The 22,408-nt window shown below is 42.5% G+C and overlaps 1 protein-coding gene across 6 annotated transcripts in view; it reads right to left on the bottom strand.

Moving 5' to 3' along the window:
- Nucleotides 1-22,408, bottom strand: part of GOLGA4 (golgin A4) — a 318,629-nt gene that overhangs the window by 234,569 nt on the left and 61,652 nt on the right. The gene's annotated exons all lie outside the window — the stretch shown is intronic.

Genomic DNA, 22,408 nt, shown 5'->3' with positions numbered 1-22,408 from the left:
GAGGACTGGAAGGTGGCAAATGTTACACCGATCTTCAAAAAAGGTTCGAGGGGAGACCTGGGAAACTACAGACCGATGAGTCTGACCTCGGTACCGGGAAAGATGGTAGAGGCACTGATAAAAGACCACATCATTGATCACCTTGATAGACATGGTCTGATGAGGACCAGCCAGCATGGTTTCAGCAAAGGCAGATCTTGTTTGACAAATTTGCTGCACTTCTTCAAGGGAGTAAACAGGCAGACAGACAAGGGCGACCCGGTCGACATTGTATATCTGGTCTTTCAGAAGGCGTTCGACAAGGTTCCACATGAACGACTACTTCGGAAAATTGCGAGCCATGGAATCGAGGGTGAAATACTCATGTGGATTAAAAACTGGCTGGAGTATAGGAAACAGAGAGTTGGGGGTAAATGGACAATACTCGGACTCGAAGAGTGTCACCAGTGGGGTGCCGCAGGGCTCGGTGCTTGGACCTGTGCTCTTCAACATCTTTATAAACGATCTGGACATAGGTACGATGAGCGAGGTGATTAAATTTGCAGATGATACAAAGTTATTCAGAGTAGTGAAGACGAAGGGGGATTGCAAAAATCTGCAACATGACATATCAGGCTCGAGGAATGGGCATCGACATGGCAGATGAGGTTCAACATGGATAAGTGTAAAGTGATGCATGTCGGTAACAAAAATCTCATGCATGAATACAAGATATCTGGAGCGGTACTTGGAGAGTTAGGGCACTGGAATTTGACCAGAAGGCCACCACGTGAGCGGACTGCTGGGCATGATGGACCACTGGTCTGACCCAGCAGTGGCAATTCTTATGTTCTTATGTTCTTTCTCTCTCCTTGGCCGCTGGCTGTCTGTCTCTCTGGCCCCCTGTCTGTTTGTCATTCTTTCTGCCTGTGCTCTCCCTGGCCCCTTGTCTGTATTTCTTTCTGTCTGTCTCTCTCCTTGGCCCTCTGCCTGTCGCTCTGTTGCGCCATGCCTGCCTATCTCTCCGTGGTCCCCCTTCTGTCTCCCCCCCAGAGCAAACCAAGATTGCTGCCTACCCCCCAGCACATCCCTCCCCCCAAAGCAGCCCTCTTTCCCTCTCCCCCTCCACTTCCCCGTGTAGCAGTAGCAACCGGATGCCTCGCAGCACCCGCACCATGTCGGCCTCGTCCAGGCCGAAGGACACCCTCCTGCCGTTGCTCTCGGCGGTGAACCCTCCTGCCGTTGCTCTCGCCGTCACTGAAAGCACCACACATGCCGCAAGCCACCACACACGCCGCAAATGGAACACGGCCATGGAGGCACAAATCACGGGGGCAGGGATCACGCCATTTCAACTACGCATGCATGGGTAAGGGTTTTATTATATTAGATATCTGATGGCCCAGACACAGCACAATCCTTAATGAGAGAACTTTCAGACTGCTTTCCACTTAGCCCCATAAAAAGAAAAATATCATGATGAGGATAATCATGGTCATAACTATAATAGAAAGATGGAAAAGTAATTAAAATTAGCCAGATAGTCATAAATGATGGGTCCACAGCACATTTGATCTGATAATTGCTCCAATTCCGTCCCTTCTTGGGTTTACCGCGGCTGTCAGAACTAAGGAGTTTGAAGACTTTGATTACAAACCTATCAACAAACCTAGGCCAATATTCTCTTATACTAGATATTGCAAATCTGTATGCACAAGTGGTCATTTTCTTTCTATGTAGTAATAATCTTGCTCCTTTGAGGGGAATTCATCAAAGAGCGCTATCAAATTAGCTCATGTTAATGCAACTACATGCACTAACCCACTTAGCCCTTTGATGAATTCCCCCCTTAAATATGTTACAAGCACAAATAAGCAATAAATTCACCCTGGTGAAACATGAAGCACTACATGTACCTCATTGTTGCTGGTATTTAATTTGCTTGAAAGCATTTTAATATGAGGAGAAAACCTTTAATCATTAAATCACAACCATCTGTTTTGGTATATCTTCTGATATAAATTTGCTAAAGGTTCTACAAAACTTTTAGCTTGGTAATTGATTTCCTTTTAGGAAGACATTAATGCCAAGATAAAAATACACATTTTTACTCAACGACTAGGTTTTTTTTAGTATTCACGAGCATCACTGCATACCAGTGTGGTGGGCATGGGCAAAACAATTTTTTTAAAGAGTTCTGGGGATGATCTGAGAAATGAAAGACCAGAAGCCTGACTTCAGCCCCAGGCACAATAGTAAAATCTATTATAAAGAATAAAATTATGGCACATGTAGACAAACATGCTTTAATGACATAGGTTTAGCCAAGGGAAATCTTGCCTCATCAGCCTTCTTCATTTTTCTGAACGTGTGAACAAACATATGGATAAAGGTGAGCAGGCTGATGTAGTGTATTGAGATTTTCAGAAAGCTTTCAACAAAGTTCCTCATGAGAGACTCCTGAGAAAATTAAAAAGTCATGGGATAGGAGGCAATATTCTGTTATAGATTAGAAACAGGTTTTTGGACAAAAAGAGAGGGTAGGGATAAATGGAAATTTTTCTCAATGAAGGAGGGTGAATAAAGGAGTGTTGCAGGGATCTGTACTGGGACCAGCATTATTTAACATATTTATAAAAGATCTGGAAAATAGAACAAAGTTGTTAAAACACAAGCAGCTGTAAAAAAAATTGCAGGAAAACCTTAGGAAATTGGAAAACTGAGCATTCAAGTGGCACATGAAATTTTATATGGAGTCGTGGACAAAACCAAAGTGATGTACATTGGGAAAAATAATCCAAATGGAAGACTAGGTTCTTCATTAATCTTCTAAGACATAGGATTCTGTACTGTAGCTGTTCCTTCCCCCTAGTCGAAAACTTTGCAGAAGGGTGTCATTCAAATCTTCCAACTCCTCCCCATCTGCACTAGATAACAGCTCCCTCTTCAGTTAGTACCAAAACAATCAAACTCTACTGAAGCAGAAGAAAGGAGAAGGAGAGGCACAGGAAACCTCCCCGGAGACAAACCATATTCTGTTCTGCTCTGTAACTTATGACAAAAGAACCATGAATAACAATTAACAGTGAACAACAAATCAAGCACATGAGTAGCTAGGAACCAACCTGTTAAGTATAACAAAGAGGACCCATAAGAACTCCAAAGAATAAAGGAAAAAGGTGTCCCCCATGCTCCTGTAGTTTAGTCACTACTGAATCTTAAAGACAGGAGAAGAAGTTCCATGATAGATACAGTCAATGTCCGAGACAGAAATCAGGCGAATCAAAAGTCAGCACAGGGTGGGCCGTGCAGAATCCTATATCATATAACAGAAAGAAGATTAACGAGGTAAGAACCTTATCTTCCATTCTGTTGCAAAGACATAGGATTCTGTACTATAACCGACATAGTGCCAAATGTCTAGGGCACCGTTAGAAAAGCATACAGGGACTCATATGTAAATACTAGTCAGTAAAATGATTATGATAATAAATAAGAGACTGACTATAATGGTAATGAATACCAGTGGGGAGAGAGCAAATGACTCCTAAAAAACGCTCAGAAAAGTGAAACTCTGAAGGGGAGGTGGATACCTCCCCTTGGAACAAGAGTTTACCGTCCAATCATTGCATTTGCTTTGTAGAACATCACTTTCTGACCACTGGTAAAAAATCTTGTTTGTTTAAATAAATTTTGCTAAGTCGACAAAAATTGTTCAAGATTGTTATGCACAAAAAACTCTTGCTCGTTGGAAAAGTGATATAAATATTTCATAAATACCACACACAACGCAAAAAACTCACATATAATGCGATGTGGGGAAACTGTACTACTTATTAGCAAGATAGGAGAAGGAAGAGAGCACTGCAAAAACTCACATACCGTTTATCAACTTCAGAGATTTCAAATGACGGAGACCGCTAACCAACCCACCAATTTTATACTGCAGTGGGGAGGAGGGGTGACCTCCGACGGGACGTGATGACGTCATGACGTCAAAAAGGTTATGGTTGTAAATGAATCACTGTCACTATGTTTAAAGTGTATTGAAAAAAGGTTATTGAAAAACCACTATTTTTATTAAAAGAATAAATATGAAAATACTGTGAAAACTGAAAAAATGCAACAATAAGGGGAGAGTTGAAAACAGTGCAATCACAGGAAAGCTACCCACTCGATCTCGTTGTTTAGTCCATTGGGGTGAAGCGTGTTTAACTCAAAGATCCACTTTTGTTCTTTGCGCCAGAGAAGTTTGGATGTGTCGCCCCCTCTGGTAATGTTTACTGTATCTAACACAGAAAATTTCAGGTCAGCAATCTCGTGTCGCTGTTGGGTCCAGTGTTGCACAAGGGGAGCTTCTAGTATGCCCGAGTTGATTCTACTGATGTGCTCACCTATCCTGGTCTTAACACTACGAATTGTGCAGCCCACATATCTTAACCCGCAGGGGCATTGTATAATATACACAACTTGTTTTGTGTTGCAGTCTGAAGCAGTTAAAGTGAGTCTCCTTTTGATGGTGAGGTTCATATATTGTAAAGAAACACTATGCTGACACATTTTGCAATGCCCGCATGCGTTGTGCCCCCTTGTAATGGTGGTGGTTTCCTGAAAGGGGTGTATAAACTGGGAATGAACCAATCTTTGTTTCAGATTTTGAATTTTGGAAAATGCAAAACGAGGAGGCTCCTGAAACTCTGGGTGGTACTGCATAACGTGCCAATGCTGTTTAATGGTACGTTTAATGTGAAACGCCAGGTGAGAGTAAGGTAAGACACATACTAAAGGTTGTTCATCACTTTTAGGACGTGACTCTAACAACAAAGAACGGTTGGCATACAAACCCCTCTTGTATGCTTTGTTTATGACAGTAACTAGGTACCCCTTGTCCTTAAACCTGGCTTTCATAGCTTCTGCGTTAGAAATATAGTCCTGTGTGGAAGTACACAATCTTCGGAGTCTCAAAAATTGACCCGCAGGAATATTATCCCTTAAATGTTTTGGATGGAAGCTGTCATATTGCAAGAGGTTGTTCCGATCAGTAGGTTTCCGGTATATGCTTGTTTTAAAATTGCCGTTGATCAACTGAATACTAATGTCCAGAAAAGGTACTTGATGGTAATCTTTAGTCAAAGTAAATTGCAGATTGACGTCACAGCTGTTCAGCCATCCTAAAAATTGGTCCAATTCTTCCACGGTACCTGTCCATATTCCAAAAATGTCATCTATGTATCGTTTCCAACACATTAGATGTTGCCAATGTGTTGAAGAATATAAAAATATTTTTTCAAATTTAGATACATAGAGACAGGCTATGGATGGAGCCATTTTAGCTCCAATAGCGGTGCCTTTAATTTGTTTGTAAAACACATCACCGAACTTAAAATAGTTCATACCCAGTGCGATTGAGGCCAAATTAGTCAGAAATTTAATCTTAGTGTCAGAAATGGCCAACATCTGAAGTTCCTCCTTAATAATAATAATAGCATCACATTGGGGTATGTTTGTATATAAAGCGGTGATGTCCAAGGTAAACAATATGGCACCATGTGGAATGTTGATAAACGTGTCCAAAAATTTTATCATGCTTGCTGAATCTAATACATATGAAGGAGCTAGGGGGACCCGATCCTTGAGGTAGGAGTCCAACATAGATGACAGGGGTTCCAAAATGGATCCTATACCCGAAACTATCGGTCTGCCTGGGGGGTTTTCCAGTGATTTGTGAATTTTTGGAACAAAGTAAATAACTGGAATTTTTGGGTATTTACAATATAAAAACCTATATTCCCTCTCAGTTATAACTCCCATCTCTAACCCCTGCACCAAAAGGTATGAAATCACATCCTGGATATCTTTTACTGGATCTTGATGGAGAACCTCATAGTATGCGGTATCTGTCAGTTGACGATGGGCTTCTGTCACATATTGTTCTGTGTCTAAGATGACTACTCCTCCTCCCTTGTCAGCAGGTCTTATAACAATGCTATTGTCTGTGGCTAAAGAATTCAAAGCCATTTGCTGTGAACGCGACAAATTAAAACGGAAGGGGGAATGCTGATGTTCCAAATTACCTACATCCTTTAATATGAGGTTTTCAAAAGCCTGTATGTGTGGATCCACGACACCAGGAGGGCACCAAGTAGATTTCAATGGTAATTGCGGTTGTACTGTAAATTCTGAGTCAGACGTGCTATTATCATGGCTGTCAGCCTCATTATTGTAGAAAAAATTTTTAAGCTTACATTTCCTGATGAATTTAAATAAAGCTATACGAGTATCAAAAGGTTGATAAGTGTGTGATGGCACAAAAGAAAGCCCCTTGTCTAACAATGATGTTTCTACTGTAGTGAGATTTCTGTGAGATAAATTGAAGATGTTAGATGTTAAGGAGGATTTCTCGTTTGTTTTGCTCTGGTAGGTCTTCTTGTATTGGGTTTTGGACCCCCTTGAAAATGGACATTGGGACCTACTGCGGAGATTTTCTGTCTTTTGTCATCCTCAGATGAATCAGATGACGTATGTGTATATGTGGGGTGAGTGCTACGCTTGGCTTTTCGAGACTTATCCATCCAAGCATAGACAAATCCCTTGGTATAGTCCAGTTCGTCGCGGCGCAATTTTTTGATCTTGTTTTTTCTAAGGTCTTCCCTGAACCCATCTATTTTGGTATTAAACTCCTGTAGAGACTTGCTGTATTCATCAGCTGTTAAACTACCCTCTAGACCCTCCTTGGCTGTTTGAAACTCATTAGTGTACGATAGTAATTCACTTTTAGTGGTCTCTATAACTAAAAGCATTAAATCTAAAGAACATTTATTTAAAATGGCATTCCATTTGTCCAAAAATGTTACATTGTCCAAAAATAGTCTGGGTTCAGTGCGCATGCGAAGCCCACGCGGTATCCTTTTTAACCAACAATATTCTGCCAAGGTAGCAGCATGTAACTCTGCCCGCACCATACGCTTCTGTAAAGTCTCTAAGTGGTCCCAGTCAGACGGAATGGATATATTTTCCCTGGAAGTGAATAATTGAAATGATGACAGTAATTCAGTTGCTTGCTGTTCATTATAAGAGTGCGCTTCCCACCCCATGGTTGCCATAGTTAACCCTGTAGTTTAGGTACAACTCCGTTAGAAAAGCATACAGGGACTCATATGTAAATACTAGTCAGTAAAATGATTATGATAATAAATAAGAGACTGACTATAATGGTAATGAATACCAGTGGGGAGAGAGCAAATGACTCCTAAAAAACGCTCAGAAAAGTGAAACTCTGAAGGGGAGGTGGATACCTCCCCTTGGAACAAGAGTTTACCGTCCAGTCATTGCATTTACTTTGTAGAACATCACTTTCTGACCACTGGTAAAAAATCTTATTTGTTTAAATAAATTTTGCTAAGTCGACAAAAATTGTTCAAGATTGTTATGCACAAAAAACTCTTGCTCGTTGGAAAAGTGATGTTCTATCACTTTTCCAACGAGCAAGAGTTTTTTGTGCATAACAATCTTGAACAATTTTTGTCGACTTAGGAAAATTTATTTAAACAAATAAGATTTTTTACCAGTGGTCAGAAAGTGATGTTCTACAAAGCAAATGCAATGACTGGACGGTAAACTCTTGTTCCAAGGGGAGGTATCCACCTCCCCTTCAGAGTTTCACTTTTCTGAGCGTTTTTTAGGAGTCATTTGCTCTCTCCCCACTGGTATTCATTACCATTAAATGTCTAGGGCAGGCATGTCCAACTTCGAACAGATCGTGATCTACTTTTTCCGGCCAAAAGTGCCAGTGATCTCTTATTTTTAAATCCTTCAAAAAGATTGTCAGCTGCTTCAAGAAAACAATCTTTTACAAATTCCCCTTCAGTGAAAGGTTTGCATTTCTTTGCAATCAGGTTGCTGACCTTGAAGGATGCTATGGTTGATTTGACCGAATGTGGCCTTGGCTTCGCCCATCAACTGCTGCTGAGTAACTAATTTCGATTTAAGTTATTTGCGCTTCAGTTTACGATTTTCACTTTTGGGTAGAAAATCAGCATCAAACTTATTGCTATGCAGAGCCTTATAATGACATTCCAGATTACCCTTTTTGGGCAAGGATACTGAGGCGTTACAAATTAGACAACATTTGTCTTTCACCATGATGAAGAAGTAGTCCAGTTCCCATTCATCATGAAAGTGGTAGGTTTTGATCTTCTTTGGATACTCATCTTCGTTATACTGGGATGGCTGGATGTAAGAAGGCCAAATCTGCTAAGTTAGTATAAACACTGGCTGAATCTGGTCCAAAACTGTCACTGTCCCAAACTATTAAAGATCAACAGGAACTGAAGACCTCTGGATGATGTGCAATACAAGGACTGGAGATGCCAAAATCACACATGCAGTTCTAAAAGTAAAACTAAGAATTCATCATACTGGCATCAAATACCACCAAACAATCATCAAAAATACTCAAACACCTGTCCAGCAAACCAGATAAAATTAAATACCACCAAATAAGTTCAAAACCACCACATGCAATTTAATAAAGTGTAGAATCAACGCAAAGGCAAGGTGAAATAAAACTGCAGTGTAGAATCAACACAAAGGCTAGGCAAAATAAAATTGTAGTGTACAAACAATGCATAGGCTAGGCAAAATAAAATTGCAGAGGCAAGCAAAAGACACAGTAGTTTGAACCAATTTGAAGGCAAGGCATAGACAAGTTAGAACAAAATTGGAAAAGCCCGCCAAAATCACTAAATTCTTGACACTTTGTTGTGTCTGCTTGAAAGCGAATAGCGACCAACGACTAGCACATGACACAACTAATACGGTAAGTGTATTCAGGTAAAGGCTGGGCAAATGGATATCACCCAATATATAACACACTTCTAAGAGGTGTTGGGGCAGGAGCAGGAATGGGTGATTCTGAGAGGCAGGAGACCAAGTATGATGCCGGGCCTGTGGTGTATCGTCGCAGGCGAGGGCAGCAGCCCCCTGGGATACCCACAAACTATTGACACAAAAACAACAAGCGCTCCCAATATACCCGCAGGCAAGATTCCTGCAGGCAGGGAAAAAAGACATGCAAAAGATCAACAGCGACGGCAAGACCTCAGCAGACGGCCTGCCGGCACAAGCTCTCTCCTAGCGATGGGAGAAATGGAGCCATGTGGGGCTGGCAATCTACCTCTGAGCCCTCCACGATTTACAGGCTTTTCCTTATCTAATTTACTGTTTACTATCTGCTTGTTTGATTCAAAGAATTTATTCACGGCCTATTTTGTTTTGAACCCCACTATTTACCCATCTCCATTCAGAATATTGACCATATAAACCTAGCCTTTGTTTGCTGTCTTTCAACCAGTTCTCAATCCATAATAGGACATTATCTCCTATCCCATGACTTTTTTAATTTCCTCAGCAGTCTTTCATGAGATATTTTGTCAAATGCCTTTTGAAAATCCAAATACACAATATCAACCAGTTTACCTTTATCCACATGTTCATTCAGTCCTTCAAAGAAATGCAGTAGATTGGTGAGGCAAGACTTCCCTTGACTAAATCCATGTTGACTTTCTCTCATTAATCCATGCTTATGTATATGTTCTGTAATTTTGTCATAAAACTACCTCAAACTATGTCACCAAACTACCTCAAACTTCTCCAAGCAATCATGTCTAAGTGCGATGAGTTTACTTTAAAAAATAAAAACAAAAAAACCAACACACATTCCATGGTTCTTGTTGAATTCTTGTTGCTCTAACAATAGTTCCAGTGCAATAGGATTGGTATGCTGAACCATAGGGTATTCTGTCCATTCTCACGAGCATACTGCAAAAGATGTAAATCACAGTTTTTGAAACCTCCTTCTCCCAGGAGTTTGCTGCCCCTTCAGTTTCTCTTTCTGAAGGTGAGCAATAGTTTTGCAGTTTTTCGCTCTAGTCATATCTTTTTCATGAAATCAGAGATCTCTTTTGATAAGGGTCTACTCTGCCTGCATAAAAAGGAGTAGATTTTTAACATTTTTTATAAACGATATTGCTGAAGGCTTGTCGGATAAGATTTGCCTCTTTGCGGATGATACCAAAATCTGCAATAGAGTAGACATACCGGATGGCATGTATAACATGAAGAAAGATCTGGTGAAGCTTGAAAATTGGTCTGAAATTTGGCAGCTAAAATTTAATACTAAGAAATGCAAGGTCATGCATTTGGGCTGCAAAAACCAGAGGGAATGGTACAGTTTAGGAGATGAAGAACTTATGTACACGACGGAAGAGTGGGACTTGGGTGTGATCGTATGTGATGATCTTAAGGTGGCCAAACAGGTTGAAAAGTTGACAGTGAAAGCTAGAAGGATGCTAGGTTGCATAGGGAGAGGTATGGACAGTAGGAAAAAGGAGGTATTGATGCCTTTGTATAAGACTGGTGAGACCTCATTTAGAATATTGTGTACAATTCTGGAGGCCGCACCTTCAAAAAGATATAAAAAGTATGGAGTCTGTCCAGAGGAAGGCTACTAAAATGGTGTGTGGTCTTCATGATAAGGCGTATAGGGACAGATCTCAATCTGAACCTTGGGCAGGGGAGGGCTTCAATGGCTGGGAGGGTGTAGATGGGCTGGAGTAAGTCTTAACAGAGATTTCGGCAGTTAGAAACCCAAGCATAGTACCGGGTAAAGCTTTGGATTCTTGCCCAGAAATAGCTAAGAAGAAAAAAAAAAAAATTTAAATTGAATCAGGTTGGGCAGACTGGATGGACCATTCGGGTCTTTATCTGCCGTCATCTACTATGTTACTATGTTACCACTGATAACATCCCTTTCCTCAGAGCAATCTCCATTGATCACTATCCTCAACCAGCTCTTGACCCAGCCCGTCACTTTGGGACCCATCCCAAGGGCAATCAGTTTATTTATTAGATGTCTATGTGGAACACTGTCAAAGGCTTTGCTAAAATCTATATACACCAAATCTAGTGCACATCCTCTATCCAATTTTCTGGTCACCCAGTCAAAGAAATTGATCAGATTTGTCTGACAAGACCTACCTCTAGTGAATCCATGTTGCCTCCAGTCCTGTAATCCACCAGATTCCAGAAACTTCACCATTCTCTTTTTTAAAAGTGTTTCCATTAATTTGTTTACCACAGAAGTCAGAGGGACCACATCCGCTCTTCTCCAGTCCTCGGGTACCACTCCCGACTCTAGAGACTCATTGAAAAGGTGAGTCAATGAAGCTACCAGAACTTCCCTAAGTTCCTTCATTACCCTAGGATGTACAACATCCGTCCCCATCACTTTGTCTACTTTTATTTTAGCTAGCTCCTCATGAACACAACCCTCTGAAAATCGATCAGGGTCTATTACTCCCCCATCCCTATTCATGTTTGTCTTCTGTGGTCCCACTCCCGGTGCTTCAACCGTGAACACAGAACAAAAATATTTGTTAAGCAATTTGACCTTTTCTTTATTAGCTTCTACATATTCCTCCCCTTCACCTTTTAGTCTCATAATGCCACTTTTGAACTTCTTCCTATCACTAATATCTAAAAAATGTCTAGTCTCCCATTTTATCACGTCAGCTTTATCTTCTTCCATTTGCATATTTGCTTTCCTGACAATATGACCAGCTTCTCTTAACTTTTCCAGATATTTTTGCTTGTTTTTCTCTTTCTGAGATCTTTTGTAGTTTATGAAAGCTAACCTCTTATTCCTTACCTTCTCATCTACTACTTTTGAGAACCAAAGCGGCCTTCTTTTCTTCTTACTTTTACTTACTTGCCTCACAAAAAGGTTTGTCACTCTTATAATCGCTCCTTTCAGTTTTGCCCACCGCATTTCCACTCCTTCCAGACATTCCCATCCAAACAATAATTCCTTGACGTAAACTCCCATCTGAACAAAGTTAGGTTTTTTTAAACCTAGAACTTTTGCTTTTGAATGAGCCCTCTCTATACCCATCTTAATATTAAACCATACCATTCAGTGATCTCTGGATGCATCTAGAAAGTGGCACGACCCTCCGAATGCCTCTTCCACACACGTCTGTATTCTCCTACTACTTCTCTTGCTCTCTGCCAGCAAAATCAAGCCCAATCCTGGTCTTCCCATTCAACCCTCACCCTACTCATTGGGGTCACACCATAATGTATCCAATCTTATTTCTGTTCCCCTCTGCCTTTCTCATGAGACCTGTTGAATGCCGTTGTCTCCAACAAACTTACCTTCATCAATGACCGCTTTATTGCTTAAAATCTCCACCTGCTGACAATAATTGAGACCTGGGTCTGCCCTGAAGACTGTTTGAGCTGCCGCCCTGTGTCACAAAGGCCACATTTCTCACATATACCTCGCCCAGTTGGTCATGTAAACAGTATTGGGCTCTTACTCTTGCCATCTTGTAGGTATCAACCCCTTCTCCCATCTCAATCTCACTGCTTTTCCTCCTCTGAAGTCTATTCAATCCATCTATTTCAGGGATCTCAAAGTCCCTCCTTGAGGGCCGCAATCCAGTTGGGTTTTCAGGATTTCCCCAATGAATATGCATTGAAAGCAGTGCAAGCACATAGATCTCATGCATATTCGTGGGGGAAATCCTGAAAACCCGACTGGATTGCGGCCCTCAAGGAGGGACTTTGAGACCCCTGATCCATTTGCTCCTCTGCCTCTCCGAGCAGAAGTCATTTACCGACCCTCCGATTAGTCCTTCTCTTCCTTCCTCACTGACTTTGACTCCTGGCTCTCCTTCTTTCTCTCATCTCTATCCATCATCCTTGGTGACTTCAACATCCATGCTGATGACCCCTCTGACTCCTAAACTCCTATATTTCTCACCCTAACATCTTCATACAATCTCCAGCTGTGCTCTACCACACCTACACACCAAAATGGCCACTGCCTTGACCTTGTTTTCTCCTTTAACTGTTCTACCACCAATTTCTGCTCCTGAACTCTTCCCTCTCTGACCATCATCTGTTAATATTCATAGTTCATCACCTTCTCCCCCTCTCCCCAGCCAACCACTACCAATACATTTAGGAACCTTTACAATATTGACCCTGGTGCTCTCTGCACCACTGTATCAGTCCTCCCTTCAAGTACTATGTCATTCAAGTCTGTCAAAGAAGCAGTCTGCTCTATATACCTTGCTCCTCCCATCTCATGTCCTGTAAAGCTCGCCAAACCCCAACCCTGGCTGACCTCCAACATCCGCTATCAGTGCTCCTGTGTCTGATCTGCTAAATGTCTTTGGCTTAAATCCTGCACGCATGCTGACTTCATACACTTCAGATTCTTGCTGACATCCTTCCAGTCTGCCCTCTCACTTGCCAAACAACAATACTATGCCCATTTAACTAAATCTCTTAGCTCTAACTCTCACCATCTCCTTGCTACACTAAACTCTCTATTCAAAATGCCCTCATCTCCAATCCCCTTCACTTTCCCCCAGGCTATGGCCAAGTTCTTTTACGACAAGGTTCCGAAAATTCACCTTGAGTTCTCAACTAGGTCACCGCCCCCTCCCCACCCCTCTTTCCATCTGTCCCCTCTGCTAACCTTTCCTCAATCCCTGTCACCTTTTTCTCCTTTTCTGAAATCAATGAAAGCACTTCTCTACTCTTCCAAACCCACTACCTGCTCCTCTGATCTGATTCCCACCCATCTATTCAGCACTCTCTCTCCTACTGTCATCCCTCCTGTCACATCCTCAGCCTATCACTCTCCACTGCAACTGTTCCCATTGTCTTCAAACATACTGTAGTTACACCTCTCCTCAAAAAACCCTCATTAGACCCCCCCCATGTGCCCCTCCAAATATTGCCCCATCTCCATCCTCCCCTTCTTATCCAAGCTACTTGAACATGCTGTTCACCACTGCTGCCTGAACTACATTTCATCTCAAGCTATTCTTGACCCATTTAAATCAGGCTTTCACCTACTGCATTCCATGGAAACTGACCTTGCTAAAGTCGCCAAAGACCTGCTACTGGCCAGATCCAAAGGCCTCTACTCTGTCCCCATCCTTCTTAATCTATCTGCTGTTTTTAACACTGTTGATCACCACATACTGCTTGATATGCTGTCCTCACTGGGATGCCAGTGTTCTGTTCTTATCTGGTTTTCTTCCTCTCTCTCCCACCATACTTTAAGTGTACGCTATGGTGGATCTTCCTCCACTGCTATCCCACTATCCATCGATGTACCCCTAGGCTCTGTCATGGGATCCCTCCTTTTCTCTCTCTATACCCACTCCTTCGGTGCTTTGATCTCCTTCCATGATTTTCAGTATGACTCAAAAATCTACCTCTTCACACTAGATATCTCTACAGGAATCCAAGTCCGTGTCTCAGCCTGCCTGACATCGCTGCTTGAATGTCTCACCGCCACCTAAACCTGAATATGACTAATACTGAGCTTCTTATCTTTCCACCTAAACCCACTTCCCCACTCCCCATGTTCTCTATTTCTGTGGACAACACTCTCATCCTCCTTGTCTTATCTGCTCGCAAACTCAGGAGCCATCTTTGATTCCTCTCTCTACTTCTCTGCTCAGATCCAACAAACCACTAATGCCCGTCACTTCTTAAAATCCAACCTCTCCTCTCCAAGCACATTACCAAAATCTTATCCACACTCTCATCACCTCTCGCTCAGATTACAGCAACTTGCTTCTCTCACCTCTTCTGCTCAACCATCTCTCTCCTCTTCAATCTGTCTAAAATTCTGCTGCACAACTTATATTCCACAAGAGCCACCAAACTCATATTACCCCACTTCTTAAATCACTTAATTGGCTCCCTATACATTTCTAAATATAGTTCAAACTCCTCTTACTGACCTATAAGTGCATTCAATCGGCAGCCCCTCAATATCTCTCCTCACTTATTTCCCCCTATGCTCCTTCATTCACACTCCATTTATCGGGTAAGTCCCTCCTATCCGTACTCTTCTCCCCCATTACCAACTCTAGACTTCGTTCCTTATATAGAGCAGAATAGTTAACTCCTTATTTGACACCGTCCCACATAAAAGCTCCCCCACTGATCTACCACCCTCCCCAACAAACCTAGCTGACTACTTCGCCAACAAAATTCTCAACTTGAAAACAACGCTCACAACAACTAGCACTTACCCATATATCCAACCACCCTCTCCAGAAAAGGATGGCTCACCAGCAGACATGACCTGGTCTCACTTCAATAACCCAGACTGGAACCTATTTCTCAAGCTATACTCAAAATATTCCAAATCCAACTGCCTACTAGATAACTGCCCTCCAACCATCATGAAAACTGCCCCCCTCCCCTTCAAAGCGGAACTCTTCAACTGGATAACCTTGTGCATGACAACCGGCCACTTCCCACTGGAACTTGGACACATCCTCGTATCTCCAATAATTAAAAACCCCAAAGAATCTCCCTCCGTAACCTCCAACTACAGACCCATCGCCAATATTCCTCTCTTCCAAAAAATCATGGAAGGACTGGTCAATCACTATCTCACATCATACCTAGAGAAATTTAACATCCTCCACGAATCCCAGTCTGGATTCCGCACCAATTACAGTACGGAAACCGTTCTAGCCTCACTAACCAATCACCTCCTCCAACTATTCTCACTGGGAAACAGCGCACTGCTACTACAGTTCGACCTCAGCAGTGCCTTCGACCTAGTAGACCATGACATTCTGATTAGCTGCCTCGACTCCATAGGCATCGCCGGACAAGTACTAACCTGGCTCACAGGCTTCCTAAAAAACCGAACCTACCAAGTCCATAATGACGGAACCTTCTCCCATACATGGAGCAACCCCTGAGGAGTCCCCCAAGGCTCCCCCCTATCCCCGTCACTATTCAATATCTACATGGCATCACTGGGACACATGTTATCGAACCGTAACCTGAAATCCTATATCTACGCGGATGACATTACAATCATCATACCCATCACCTCACTGTCACATGAGACAGAACAATTCATCTCAACTGTCCTCACCATGGTAGAAAACTGGACCACTCGCTTCAAACTGAAACTAAACCCAGAAAAAACCAAGTTCTTCCTTGCAAGTCCCAACCACAAACTAACATCCACCACCCTGAAACTTAATGGCTTAACATATCCAATCAACTCTACTATAAAAATCCTCGGAGTCATCTTGGACCGATGCCTCACTTTAGAAGAACACACTAACACCCAGGTCAAAAAATGTTTTTCCACCCTGTGGAAACTCCGCTCCATCAAACGTTACTTTGATTTTCCCACCTTCAGATTGCTGGTCCAATCCCTAATACTAAACTCCCTGGATTACTGCAATATCATATATCTGGGCTCCTACAAGAAAACCACTAAACGACTACGACTTATTCAGAATACCGCCGTCCGCCTCATCTACGGGCTCAAAAAATCAGACCACATCAGCCCTTTCTACAGGAAACTTCACTGGCTACCGTTCGAAGCAAGGATCATCTTCAAATTCGCCTGCCTCTGCTTCAAAACCCTAACTGGCTCAGCCCCGATATATCTTTCACGCCACTTCACCTTCCCAGGCTCTAACCGTACACGCAATGCACACCTGTTTGCCTACCCCTCCCCAAAAGGATGCATCCACAAAAGATTCTTCGACAAAACCCTCTCTTTCCAAGCTGGCAAATGGAATGACTGCCTGTCCACTCTCATCTCTCTTGCCCCAACTTATCAATCCTTCAGGAAATCTCTAAAAACACACCTCTTCGATAAATTCCTCTAACCCCCGCCCCCCCGACCAAACTAATAATCCCTTGCCTCCCTCCCTACCCTTCCCCTCCCCCCATGCAACAATTATTAGATCATTTTGTAATTGTCACTGGTTTATACCATATAATTGTTAACTAATTCTCTCCACCTACATTGTATAAATCGCTCTGAACTGTTTTTCGATTTGCTGTAACCTCGATGTAACTTCGCTAGAACCAAGCTGTAACTTCGCTGTAAATGTACAGTCTCTTATCCTGTAAACCGCTCTGAACTGTTTTGTGGTATTGCGGTATAGAAAAATAAAGTTATTATTATTATTATCTTGCTGCACCGTATGCTCCATCTCTAGCAGTATTCAAATCCAAGCTAAAAGCTCACTTTTTCAAGACTTCTTTTAACTCCTGTCACTCACCATAAGATACCTATGTCCATCTTATCATTCTCTCTGAAACTCCCCAACCCCTATATGCCCTGCTTGTCTGTCTAAATTAAATTGTAAGCTCTTTTGAGCAGAGACAGTCTATTTACATGTTAAATGTACATGTACAACACTGCAAACACTTTTCAGCATTTTAGATATGATAAATGGTAGTAGCAGCAGTGCATCACCATGCACTAATACAGTTAACACATAATATCAGTATATAGATCCCAACGCATAACATGGGATCTGTGGTAAATAACATACATTAATACATACTGGTATACTTTATTAAATCCATCTCAAAGTTTTGTACCTGAGACAATGAAAGATGAAGCATCTTGCCCAAGAACACAAGAACCCGCAGCATGATCTGAAGCCTGACATTCCCCGTTCTTAGCCTGCTGTTTTAACCACTAGGCTTCTCCGCCAGGAATAATCACTACCATCCCAATATAATAATATGCACCATGGTATTATCAGGCATGAAAGCATGTTACACAATCATAGGTTCCACTGTGTATATCGCCGGCCCTACAGCATAATGTGCATTATGATGCCATTGCACGTATTACATAGGGTTGTTTAAGAATTATTTGTAAGAAAAATTCCAATCGCAAAGTCCATAAACAGGCAGTAGGTTCAGAACTATAACAACAGTCATGCAACTGAAATGTAGTGTACACTCATACGGAACAGAAAAACAGCACCCGCCACACTACTATAACAGACACATTAAGAGGAATCTCTCTCGATCCAAGGAAGCACTGGAGCAGCCAAAGAGAAGGAAGGAAGAAGGGATTTTGGATTTAGTTCACAGCTAGCTTAATTCAGCTATGCTTGATATTTTCTTGTCACAGAGGGCCTACAATCTACGCTTATATCTGAAGCAAAAGTGTTATGTGACCTGCCCAAGATCACTAGAAGCTACAATGGGATCTGAACTGGGCTTGCCTGGTTCTCAACAAACTGCCTAATTATTAGGCTACTCCTAAAGATATATTAAGAAGCAGCCCCCAGTACTTACAGGAGGAAAACTCAAGAAAATATAGGTAGGCACGTTTGTCAATCAGAGCCTTGTGGTTAGGATCTTCATTCAAATTCTCAGTTTGTAGATGGTTTCAGAAAAAAACCCATCTTAACCATAACTGACTTGGTTTTACTAATCTCAATAATTCAGTTCCTGCTTTTTATAGCTTTCTTCTCATTTCTTTATCAAATTAGTTAAAACAATGTATATACTTATGTTGAGAGATCATTTTTTTAATGTACACTGAATAATATAGAAATGTTGCCAGTCAGGATTCCAAGTTGCGTATCTTGTTTGCTTCCTCAGACTCCTATTTGCACTTTCGAAAACTATTGGAAACATCTTTGTAAGATTTTGGGAAAATTAATGATTAAGTCACAAATTCACTGTTTTGTACAGTCTCTTGCTTATGTAAACCACATCGATCTGGAAGGTTTTGTGGCCTATAAATGAACTATAATGTAATGTAATAATGTAATCCTTTACAGAGTTCTGGATGACATCAGAGTATCTGGTAACATTTTGAAATGGTTCTGTTGTTTCTTAACTAGAACTTATAAAGCCATATCAAGGGGATGAAAAATACCCTGTGGGATGTCTCAGGGCTCTCTGCTTTCACCCGTTCTTTTCAATGTGTTTCTCTATGCTCTTGGTTATGTTCTAGAAAGAGTGAGATATATTGTGTTCATCTATGCTGATGATATCACAATACTGATTCCTATTCATCATACCACCATTGAAGCGTCTCACAACACTATACAAAAGGATATGCAAATGCTTACTCTGTTGGCAGTGCACAGTGTACTTGTCTCTGTAGGAAAAGCCAGGAAAAAGCACCTTCTCTGAGCAGCCCAAATTTAGAATAGGATTGCCAGCCCTTCACCCCCTCTGAGCACAGATTAGAACCCGAGTGCTTCTAATCACATGACCAGGTGTTTAAAAGTTCTTTGCTGCCTCAGATATTTCTTACTTGATGGGGACTGCTCGTGCTAAAGGCACAAGCAGAAAGATTTTCTCCCTTCTTTCTTTCTTTTATTTTTTATTTACTTAAAATTATTTATAACCCGCTTATCCATAAATCTAAGTGAGGAACAAAAATCACATACAAATCGCACTAAATAATACAGACAACTACAAAACAATCCTGCTGTCCTGTGGTAGTCGCAAGGCCATGCCCTTCGCGCATGGACTTTATCAATTTACTCTCCTTGACATCTTATGAGGCCAGCCACCCTTTGGCTCACATCACACTTAATACTACCAGGGCTGTGGAGTCGGAGTCGAGGAGTCAGAAACAATTTTGGGTACCTGGAGTCAGAGTCGGAGTCGTGGGTACCAGAAACTGAGGAGTCGGAGTCGAAGGATTTATCTACCGACTCCACAGCCCTGAATACTACCATACATTACCAGCAACAAACCTCCAGCTGTTCCTGTTGAAAGAAAATCTCCACTTACTAAATCTCCACTTACTAAATCTCCTACTGGCCTTCATGACTACTGCAGATTAACTCTTACCCTGCTCCACTATGTCCCTTTCCCTCTACCTGCTGCATTGTGAAGTTGGTTCCTTTGGCTCAGTGTCTTAACTTATTCACAGGACATTTGCTTTAAAGGAAAGGAACTAGAGGATACTGTTTAGAGATACTTTTTACTGTGTATGACCAACTACTATACTATCCCAAGTCAATACAAATACTACTAATTCTGCTCTCCTACCTCTCTTCTCGGATAGCATGTCTTCGCCCATCCCAATCATTACAGGCCAGGGCAGATATGATAACCTGAGTCATTTCCCCCAAAACAAATCCCTAGAGCATAGACCCCACTGCCTTAGGCACATCCCCCTAACCCCACCCTCATCAATGCCAAAAAAAACCTGATGCAAGATCCGTAAACAAAAAAGACATCATCCTAAGAGACCTCCTCGCAGAGAATAATTGGGATATTCTCCCAATCACTAAAACCTGGCTCAAAGACAATGATGGAACTACCCTGGGTCTGCTCTGCCTCCTGGCTATTAGGCTCTAGCCCTGCTCGTGCACTGACACTAGAGGAGGAGGCATAGTCACCATTGTTAAATCTAACCTCAACCCAAGACTGATAGACACTATCACACTAATCACATTGGAATAGCTCATCTTCTCATTGGGTCACAACAGAGATCTCCCCTTTGCGCTGATTTGTAGACACACACCCCACACACACACACACACACACACTCCCCAATGAACACCCTAGATGACCTTGGCAAAGTAGTAATCACTTACAACTAGGAAATGACACAGTGACTGTTACCTGCGGCTAACCACAGGTAACCAGCAGGAACAGGGAGAAAAAAAAAAAGATTGGTAGCCACGGGTAAAGTTGTTGTCCATTGTTTGTCTTGTATGTACTTCTCTGTTTTGTACCCAATTTTTAAATTATGTACAGCGCTTAGAAAGTTTTATAAACGGATTAATCAAATTTTAAATAAACTGTAACAAGGCCATATACCACCCCATGGCAACCTTCCCGGTCAGCAGCCTTCCTTGCGATTGCATGGTCCAGCAGCCCCCTCCCTCCTCATTGTTGCAGTCTGGGCATCTCTTCCCCTCATCGGGCCATCTCTCTCCCTTCCTCTCACCTTTTTTGGGCACTTTTTAGAATCGAGGTTTTCTCTCTGAGCGGCCCAGGCACAATAGCCTTCTCACAGGTCACGCGCAACCACTCGGAAACTTCTCCTCTGATGCAAGCTGCCCAGGCAAAAACAGGAAGTTGCATCAGAGGAGAAGTTTCTGAGAAGTCATGCACGACCTTTGAGAAGGTTATGGCGTCCGGGCCACTTTGAAGAGAAAATCTTGATTCTGAAAAGCGCCCACGAATGTGAAGGGAAGGAGGGAGATGGCCTGACGAGGGGAAGAGGTTGAGTGGCACCAAAGGGGGGGGAGAGGAACAGACACTGAAGGGAAATAGGGAGGAGGGAGCAGACACCACATGGAAATGGAGAGGGAGATGGGAGCAGAAGCCGCATGGAAGTGGGGAGGGGAGAGAGGGGAACAGATGCTAAAGGGGAGAAAGAGGGAGAGGGGGGAGCAGACCCTGCATCGAAGTGGAGAGAAGAAAGGGGGAGCAGACGCTGCATGGGAGAGGAGAGGGGGGAAGTGGAGAGGAGAGGGGAGTAGTCACTGGAAGGAAGTGGGGAGGAGAGAGAGGGGAGCAGACACTGAAGGGAAGTTGAGAGAGGGAGGAGCAGATGCTGGATGGAAGGAGGGGATAAAGAAAAAAGGGCAGGAGAGATCGGGGCCTGGGGGGTGTCGGGCAGGGCCGGTGTGTCAGGCCGGTGGGTGGGGCTAGTGTAGGCTCTCTGGCCTGCCCTGCTCTGCCCCGATATCTCTTGCCTGCTCGCCAGCCTCTCCTGCTCCCTGCCGCCATTCCCCGCAGTGCAGGCCTGCTTTAAAACCAAGGGCTTGCACTGCAGGGAACGGCAGCAGAGAGCAGGAGAGTCCGGCGAGCAGGCAAGAGAGATTGGGGCAGAGCAGGGCAGGCAGGAGAAATTGGGGCTGAGCCCTGACAGCAGTGACAGGAGGCTGCTTCTCCTGTCACTACTGTCAGGGTGTGCGCATAAGCGGGGATCGCTCTCTAGTGATCCTGGCCATGGGTAGGGGGCATGTTAACGATTGTCCCCATTTGCATGCAGGCCTTTAGTGAATTTGTCGGCCTGCATACAAACGGATCGCACACGGTTTGGAGGGTTAGTGAATCTATCCCAATGTAAAGAATCATGGTGTCCTTCTAGTATGCTTAGATTAGAATTGCTCCATCTACCTGCAAGACTTTTTTCTTTTTCCTAAAAAACATTCTTTAACCTTCTCATGTCTGTGGTTTCCATTAAGTTTATTCCATCGAAGTCTGTAGCAACTAACCCAGCTGGCTGCTATTAAACAATGCTCCATTTGCCAATACTGTACTAATATTAACACATTTTAGGTGAAAACATTTGTAATAGGCTTTTCTGAAAGGGAAAAGTGACAAGTTAAACAGATATTTTAACTCCTGCTCCTTTCACAACTGACTTTTGAATAAGAAAGGTCACCAACCTAATGACTATCGAGTATCACTTCTGGATTTCACTCCCAGGCAGAAATATTTTTCAACATTATAGGATGTTAAATTATTGTCTGCACACCTTAAAACATCAGAGCTGTGAAGTCAAATCTTTGACTCCATTTCCTTTATTTTTCTACTATCTGACTCCGACTCCAACTCGATATTAGGC

Source organism: Geotrypetes seraphini, chromosome 2 (assembly GCF_902459505.1).
Source record: "Geotrypetes seraphini chromosome 2, aGeoSer1.1, whole genome shotgun sequence".
Lineage (NCBI taxonomy): Eukaryota > Metazoa > Chordata > Amphibia > Gymnophiona > Dermophiidae > Geotrypetes > Geotrypetes seraphini.
This window is presented reverse-complemented; position numbering and strand designations above follow the sequence as displayed.